Consider the following 8,782-nt stretch of genomic DNA (forward strand, 5'->3'; position numbering starts at 1 on the left):
CTCCGTCACTCTGACCTCCGCTTCCGTCCTCAGACCCTCCCGATGTCTGACCCTGACCCCTGCCTCCCTCCTGCGAGGATCCTGCCGTTACATTGAGCCCACTGGGAAGTCCAAGAAGCTGTCCCCTCCTGCAGGTCCTTGGGAGGTGACGACAAATCCCAGGGATGAAAACATGCACATCTTGGGGGGGGGAGGGGTCCTCTGCTGCTTGAGGCCCACCTGCCTTTTTCCAGTGATTTATTCCCTCTCGACTCCCTCCTTCCTCCCTGCCTCCCCCCAGGCTTCATGGCCTTGTGGCGTCGAGGAGTGGCCTCAAACAACCCTTGACCATGGAGTCTGGGAGTAATAAAGGGATTCTAAGACTTCTAAAGATTTAATATTCTGGTGTTCTGGAAACCACCTTTTTGTTGTGCTTTTTTTTTTAATAAAGATTTTATTTTATTTTATATTTTTTAAGATTTTATTTATTAAAAAAAGATTTTATTTATTTACTTGACACAGAGAGAGAGAGAGAGAGAGAGAGAGAGAGCATGTGCACAAGCAGGGGGAGCAAGAGAGGGAGCCTGATGCAGGGCTCCATCCTGGGACCCCAAGGTCGACGCTTCTCTGACTGAGCCTCCCAGGGGCTCCTGAGGTTTTATTTTATTTATTTTTATTTTTATTTTTATTTTTTTAATTAAAATTTTATTTATTTTATTTCATTAAAAATTTTTTTGAAAAAATAAATGTTTGGTAGAATTCGCCAGTAAAAATAAAAAATTATCGAAGTTCAATTTGCCAACATATAGCATAACACCCAGTGAGGTTTTATTTTTAAGTAACCTCTGCACCCCAGCCTGGGGCTCGAACATACGACCCTGAGATCAAGAGTCGCATGCTCTACGGACGGAGCCGGCCGGGCGCCCCTGCGTTCTCGTTAGGTACTGACCTGCGGCCCGTTCGGGCCTGTGTGCCAGTGTTATTTCAGTATTCAAACAACCTGAGCCGTGGATTTGCAAAGTCCGCCCTGAGAATTACATGCTGCATTAAGGTTTCCGACTGAATAGAGGTGCACTCGTTCAGGGGGCGCTGTGAGCGGGCCTCGCCCTCCCTCTCTGGCGTCTCCGCGCAGTCTGCACTCCCCTCCCTGGGTGACGATGGGACGCATGGCTGAGCATCTGCCCCAGGTTTTGATCCCCTCTCTTTCCTTCAGGGCCGCTTTGGGACTAGAATCGGGGCAGGTGTGGGGTGACGGTTGGGTGTGGGGGACTTTAAAGAAGGAGGAGGTTTGGTAATGAGACTAGGGGAGGCGAGGGGGCAAAGGTCAGGGAGGCTCCCCAAATCTCAACCCTCCTCTCCTCTCTCCACCAACTTAACAGGCCCGGGGGTAGAGCTTACCTCGGCCACGTTCCATGTTAAGCACTTTCTTGCTTTTTAAAAAAGATTTATTTATTTTGAGCAAGTGAGGGAGGGAGGGGGGGAGGGAGTTGCTTGTGAGGGGGGGCAGGGGCAGAGGAGAGAGCGGATGCTCACGCAGGCTCCCCACCACGCGGAACCCTGGACCCTGAGGTCGCACCTGAGCAACATGGGGAGCTGGCCACCCGGTACCCCCGTGCCAAGCACTTTCTGAATAATAACTAACCTAGGGGATCCCTGGATGGTGCAGCGGTTTAGTGCCTGCCTTTGGCCCAGGGGCGATCCTGGAGACCCGGGATCGAATCCCACGTCAGGCTCCCGGTGCATGGAGCCTGCTTCTCCCTCTGCCTGTGTCTCTGCCTTTCTCTCTCTCTCTCTCTCTCTGTGTGACTATTGTAAATAAGTAAAAATTAAAAAAAAATAACCTACTCCCCCAAACACCCCATTGAAGACGGGGCTGTTGTCACCGTGCTCCACAGCCAGGGGTGTAGAGGGGACAGGTCGCTCGGTTCCCCGCGGTCACCGCTGCACGAGCTGTGTTCCGTCCCTGGCCGAATGCCCGCCCCCCGCAGCTCCCCGCTTCCCCATGGGGTGTGCTCCTCCCCGGTGCCGCCATTTATTTTGCCCAGGACCTTCCCTTTACCCAAACACCGGTGGGAACACCAGCCTTTAACTGTCACGCAAGCAGATCGAGGTGCGACTGTGGATTGTGTTGCTACAGAACAGTGCCCTGGGCCGGTCCAGCCTGGTTGCCCATCGGCGTCAGGGCCATGACCTGCACCTCATCGCCCGGTGGGCCGGCGGAGTGTGCATGGTCCTGGCTCCGCCGAGGTGGGCCGCACCTCCCCGGACACGGCGACACGCCCACGGCGGGCTCTCCCACTGCTCGGGCGGAAGGCATCTCAGTGCGGGTGGCATTTCCACGGCCGAGGGGCCTGGAAGGGAGAGCAGCGCGGGTGCGGGCGCGGGAGGCCACGATCGGAGGGCTCGCACAGCCCCGCGGGCGTGGGGAAGGAGTCTGCGCTTTATTCCAGGTGACAGAGGAGCCACCGGAAGGTCGCGTCTTTAGGCTGCCACATGGAGGATGGACTGGAGGCTGCGGGGGACACACGGGGCCTTGGAGGGGGACGGTGGCTTCAGAGGTGACGGAGGTGGCTGCCTTGACAAATGGCCTGGATGTGCACGGCCGGGAAGACCGTAGACTCCAGGCTGATGGGCCGTTTGCGTGGCTCGGTCGGTCGGGCGCCCGACTCCCGGTTTCTGCTCAGGCTGTGGCCTCCGGGTCGTAGGCCTGAGCCCTGGGTTGGGACTCTCCCTCTCCCTCTTCCTCTGCCCCCTGCCCTGCTCATGCTCTCTTTCTCTTGCAAAAATAAATAAGTCAATCTTAAAAAAAAAAAAAGATTCCAGGGTGCCATTCAGGCTTTTGGTTGAGCCACTGGGCAAACGGTGGCATTTTTCAGAGACGAGAAGCTTCAGACAATCCAGAGTCCAGGCTGTTGGATGGTCACCCAGATGGCTGTTGGAGTTGGTAGGAATGCGAAATGTTTATTTGATTATGCATCTCCGTGGGCTGCATATGTATACACACTCCCCGCGGGTGGGTGTGCATTCATGTTTGTGCACATCTTTGCTTTGGGTAAAGTAGATGCATACATTGGGTGTGGGATGAGTGTGTATGCGTATGAATGTCTATATTTTGGATGAGCGTATATGAATGTGCCCACACATCCATGTAGATGTGGGTGGAGTCAGTGTGTGAGTGTGTACATCTGTGTGCGTCTGTCTGTGCAGTGAGAATGTCTGTCTCCCATCCAGGGTGAGCCTGGGCCTGGGTTTATCTTTGAGAGGTGTGTATAACCGAGGAGGGGTGTGCATGTGTGTGCATGTGTGTGCACGCCTGTGGAGCGTGTGTGTGTGAATCTGTGTGCAGGTGTGCGTGCAGCAGGTGTGCCTGTCCATGTACAAGGGTAGGACTGAACGTAGTCACGCATCTCCTCCTGCATGAGGGGTGGGTGCGCGTCCCGGGCTCTTTTTTGTGGACGCCCGTTTGGGGGACTGTGTGCACAGCTGTGCGTGTGTGTATCTGTGGGGAGAGCGCATGCACACGCATGCGCAGATGTGGAGGGGTGTGTTCCAGGGATGGGTACGCAGGGATGCGTGTGCCCATCTCCGTGCGGCGAACGTGCCTGCTTGCGCCCTCTGGGGCCCCCGTGCCCGCTAGTCACAGAGGCAGCAGCTTGCGGAGCGTGTTATGACATGTTTATAGGTCTCTCAACCTTAATGCATTTTAGATTTCCAACCCAAGGCGATCCCGGTGGATTGCAGAGCCATTTGTTTCTTGCTCTGCTTTAAAAGGGAAGCTTCCAGAGTAAGATCTCTTCTGCCTCCAGCTTGGCAGCTCCGTCCGACTCTTTGGGGTCCCCCCCGATGGAAGGACGGCACAGGCCAGGGCTCCAGGACTTTGGGGGGTGGGCATTGAAAGTGAGCTGGGGAGAGGGGTTAAGTGTGGAGAAAGAGGGTGGTAAGGGGACAACGAGGTGGGGGCATCCTGAGCCCCCTCCTCAGTGGGGCAGGCCCGGGACACGATGGCGGTGCATCCTCGTTGCATCCCCACTTTCTCTCCTGCGCCATATGGAAGACTTGCACCAGGCCCTCTGCTCCTCGTGTTACACACTCTCCCTGAGGCAGCTTAATCCCTCCCTGCTCTGTGGCGGCTCCCACAGCACAGACCCCTTCCCAGGTGGTTTGGGCATCCTGAGGATGGCAACCCGGAGCATCCACCATCGTCCTCTGGTTCCCCGGGGAAGCCCAACGCGTCAGCTGCGTGCCCCGGGCTGAAGGGGCCAAACTCCGTGCCCCGGGGCACACTGAGGTCGCTGAGGGGTGGCTGCTGGCTCAGAGGGTGTAGGAGACAAGCAGCTCCTCAGGCTTCCACTAGTGGTGATGGGCACCACCCAGACCAGGTCTTGGGCACCAGGCCGTTGGGGTTGCTCTGGGGCCCTCACCCGGCAGGGCTGTGCTCAGAATCGTCTCCACCCTCATCTTCAGACCAAGCCCGGGGCCTCAATTCTCCCTTCCCTTGGGATGAGCTTTCCCTAGAGACCCCTTTCATCCTTCATGCCGCAGCTTCTGCTCGCGCTGCCTCGGCCTCCTGCGGGCAGGCCTGGGTCCAAGGCTGTGAAGAGCTCCACCGACTGGTGACCTCACTCTCTAGCCAGTGAAGACTCCTTTGAAGTAGATATCTATCATAATACGTTTTTCTGGCCTTGCAGGAGCTATGGGTTGGGTCTGCAGCCTCTAGGGGTCTCTTTCTTGATCTTTAGGCTCCCACAGACTCGAAGGACTCCGTGTTTCCACCCAAGAGGAGGAACCTCCCATTGGGTCTCCTTAACATCCCGTTTGCTCCACGGGGGCTTCCTGGGGCAAACCTGGTTATGACCCTTGGACCTCTCCCAATTCTGCTATATACTCAACTGGGTGGAAGGACAAGAGAATCCCTCCGTAAGGACCCATGGCTGCACCTTCTGGAAACATAAAGCTTCTCAAGGCCAATTTGATGACTTCAAAAAAGGGCTTTATTGTTTTGGTAAAAATGCTCTATCAAGTCACTGCAGAGTGGTAGGATAGCTCGATGGGTAAGAGCCCGGACCCTGGAGGCTGACCGCCTGGGTTTGGCTCCCATCTTCGCCATTTACTGGCTGTGTGATGGTGGGAAAACTGTTTGACCTCCATGTGCCTCAGTATTCCTGTCCCCTAAAATGGAGACAATAACAGTATCCACTTACCAGGGTGGTTGGGGGGCTAAAGCGGGTTAATGCATGAAAGAGATTTGCAACAATCCATAGCACACAGTAGGTGTAAGATAAGCCTCCTTCTCATTAGTAAATATTTTAACAAGATTCATACCAAATGCTACCACCGAGGGGCCCTTCTTCTAGACATCTCTCTTTGGGCTGAAGCACACAGAGAGTTTTATATAAATGTGATTTATGATAGGTACCTTTCCAATACTTCCCCCCCCCCCACTTAACCATATGTTTTGAAGATTTTTCCGTATAAGCCTGTACAGATCTACATCTTTCTTTGAAGATTAGTATTAATGAACCACAATTTATCTGCCTAATCTATCACTAGCTTGTGGGTGGGAAGGTTGTTTGCAATTTTTCGCATTATGAACAACACTGTGCGTACCTGCTTACGCACGTGCCCTCTTGCATTTGGGCCACTATCTCCTTGGGCTAAATTCTAAGAAGGGGGAAATGCTGGGTCAAAGAGTATGCGCAGATTACATTTTGATACGTTTGGCCGAGCCGCCCTTTGATAAAGGTGTTACCGATTTACACTCTCTGTCCATGACATCGTGTTGAGCCTTCCTCACTTTGATTCTGAGTCTCCCGTTAGACTTAATCCTCTGCCCCAGGTGAGGCCACCTGAATGCAGAAGAAAGCTGGGTGAACACCGCGACCGTGAGCTGCTGGGAAGGCCCTGTCACCGAGGGCTCTTCTCGTGGGTGGGTGGCCATCGAGGTGTGTGCTACAGCTGCGGCGGCTCTTCTGGAAGCAGAAAGGGTGAACCATGAAGTATGAGAAAGCCTGTCGAAAAAGTGACTTTGATGGATGTTAAGCATTGTTCTCTGCAGGCTGCTCCTTGAAGCGGTCTGGTTGATCTGATCCGATTTTGCAGGTGAGCAGAGGGTTCGAGTGGCAGATTGCCCTTTTCAAAGATGGCCGCGACACGGCTCCCATTGCATGTGCTGTGTACAATGGGACCTTGTCATGCCCATCAACACACAGAGTCTAATTCCTTTCCTCTTGAACGTGGGTCAGCTTGGGACCAATGGAGTCTGGTGGAGGTGATGTCCTTCCCGAATTCCTGAGCCACAGATAGGGGAGCAAGAAAAGATGAAAGATGGCGGTTGCTTTATGTCATTAAGTTTTGGGGTAATTCGTTAGAGAGCAATGATAACTGAACACTCGGCCACCACTTTTCAGGGAAGACAGTCTAGTGGAGCGTGGCAGGTTTCAGGCTTGGGGTATCTGTGAGAATCAACTGGGGGTCTTGTTAACAATGCAGAACATCCCGAGGTTCTGATTCATTAGACTTGATGTGGGGTTGGGAATCTGCATTTTTAAGTTTTGGCATCAAAACCTCGGGTGAATTGTTTAAGAGCAGGAGCTGTGGAATCAGAAAGACTTGGGTTTGAACTCTGATTCTGTGGCTACCATCCACAGAAGGATGGGATCTCTGTGCCTTCATTCTTCATCTGTGGAGTTGGGGTCCTTCATGGAGGTTTTGAGGGTATTAAACGAGGTAATGCCTGTAGTGCTTAGGACAGCCCTGACACGTAATAAACGCAGAAGAAAGATGACCACCTACCGTCATAGCATCATGGGGCATGGTTCTTAAGCTGAGGTCTCTTCTCCCTGACCTTTGATATTAAATGAAAAATGTGTTTGGTGTATTTAACTAGGAACGGGGTCCATAGTTTTAATCAGATTTTCAAAAGGTCCTTTATCTAAAGGATGTCGGGAATGATCAAGAGAAAGTTTCTGCCCGTTTGACCTGGCTCCAGTCCCAGGAACCCTTTTTCTTTTCAGCTGGGGCCTGTTGGTCACACTCCATGGGTCCGCTTTATCCCACAGCACGGAAGGAAGACTTTAAAGTATCCCTGTTCCACTCTCAACGAGTAGGACTCAATGAAAGGACAAGGTGGATGGAACAGCCTGGACACAGATCTGGAGGTGAGAGTAAGCTGGAGTTCATGGGGGCAGTGAGCTGATACTAACAGAGAGAGTCAGTGTGGGGTCTCAACATGAACTGTTTAGAGTTCCAGCCTGAAGGGTTGGGACCGAGGGTATAGGAAGCCATGGTGAATTTCTGAGTGGAGAAATAGCAGGATCACTGCTGTGATTCAGCAAGACCTCTCCGTGATGGTGGTTAGGGAAGAAAGCAGCCTGGTGGTTCAGGAAAGTGAAAAAGTCTGGGTTTAGGAGCAGGCCTGATGCAAGGGTGAGGTGTGATATTCCTACCTGGGAATCTTTGCAGGGCTTGTCACAGCTGACTGTTTCTGCAGCCTTCTCTGCCCAGGTGAACAGGATGGTGGAAGAGTAGGGGGCTCCATCCTTTAGGCTGGAATGCAAAGGCCGGGCGGCGGTGTAGCAGAGGGAAAATGAAACTCCCGTGTGTCCTTGGGAAAGCCACTCCTTCTGCGTCAATCTCAGTTTTCCCATTAGTGACATGAGGGTTGGGTGACCTTGGTGGGTTTGTGACGGCTTTGACCTATTTCTTCCAGACCCGCTATCATCGGATGAGGATGGCAAGCATATTTCAGCTCTTGTGTCAGTGCTGCCCAGAGCGCTGCATTGAGTTGGATTCTGAGCTGCAGTCTAGGTTCAGTGACAAAGATCTATGGTAGGTTAGCAAGGTCTGGCCTGGTTGTGCCATGTGCAGTGACAGCACGCCCCATCACTTGGAAATCTTTCCTATGCCGTGACTTCAGTCATTCTCGTTAATGCTGTCACGGTTTTTTTGCTGTATCCATGGACTGTCTTGGTTATTAATTTAAAATGGATTAGTGTTTCTTAAAAATAATTTACTTAAAAATTGTATTATTTGCATGATTGCGAAGTGAGATTGTTTAAAAAATAAAAAGATAGGGACACCTGGGTGGCTCAGCGGTTTAGCACCTGCCTTCGGCTCAGGGCGTGATCCTGGAGACCCGGGATCGAGTCGCATGTTGGGCTCCCCGCATGGAGCCTGCTTCTCCTTCTGCCTGTGTCTCTGCCTCTCTCTCTGTGTCTCTCTTGAATAAATAAATAAAATCTTAAAAAAAAGATAGATGCAGAGAAGTCTAATTTTTATTCCCAGTCCCTCCTCCCTATTCTCACTCTTCCCCTTGAAGGGAATCTTTTAAATTTATTTTTGGTCTATCTTTCTGTTGTTTCTTTTCCAAAGTTATGCAATGCATTATTATGTTTCTAAACTGTCTTTGGGCCAACAAAACCACAAAATGCTATTTATTTTTTTTCATCCAAATTTCTTTTTCAAAATAGTCTTTGTTGAGGTATAGTGTAGGTGCAGAAAAGTATACAGATCTTGAGCGTAGAGCTCCATGAATTGAAAATGTAAGAGTGAATGGACCCATCTGATGACCTCTGAGAGAACATAGCCGGTTCTCTTCTGTCATATGTTTGTGAGGTAATTGGGCTTCTTCATACGTGAAGTGCCTGTTTAAGCCTTTGGCTCATTTTTCAATTGTGTGGTCTATCTTTTTGTGATTGGTTTGTAGAGCTTTATATATACCGGAAGCGAATGTTGCTGATTATAAGTATTGCAACCATCTTCTACTCTTTTTCTTTTTTAAACTATCCTTTCAGTGGTGTCCTTT

General features: G+C 51.6%; 1 long non-coding RNA gene across 1 annotated transcript; it reads right to left on the minus strand.

Moving 5' to 3' along the window:
* Positions 1–4,952: 4,952 nt before the first annotated feature.
* On the minus strand, positions 4,953–7,560 carry LOC119869385. Its single transcript, XR_005369903.1, has 2 exons — positions 7,425–7,560; positions 4,953–6,267 (listed from the first exon to the last, which is right to left on the minus strand). It is a non-coding gene; the product is annotated as an uncharacterized LOC119869385 (long non-coding RNA).
* Positions 7,561–8,782: the final 1,222 nt, after the last annotated feature.

Source organism: Canis lupus, chromosome 15 (genome assembly GCF_011100685.1).
Source record: "Canis lupus familiaris isolate Mischka breed German Shepherd chromosome 15, alternate assembly UU_Cfam_GSD_1.0, whole genome shotgun sequence".
NCBI classification, from domain to species: Eukaryota; Metazoa; Chordata; class Mammalia; order Carnivora; family Canidae; genus Canis; species Canis lupus.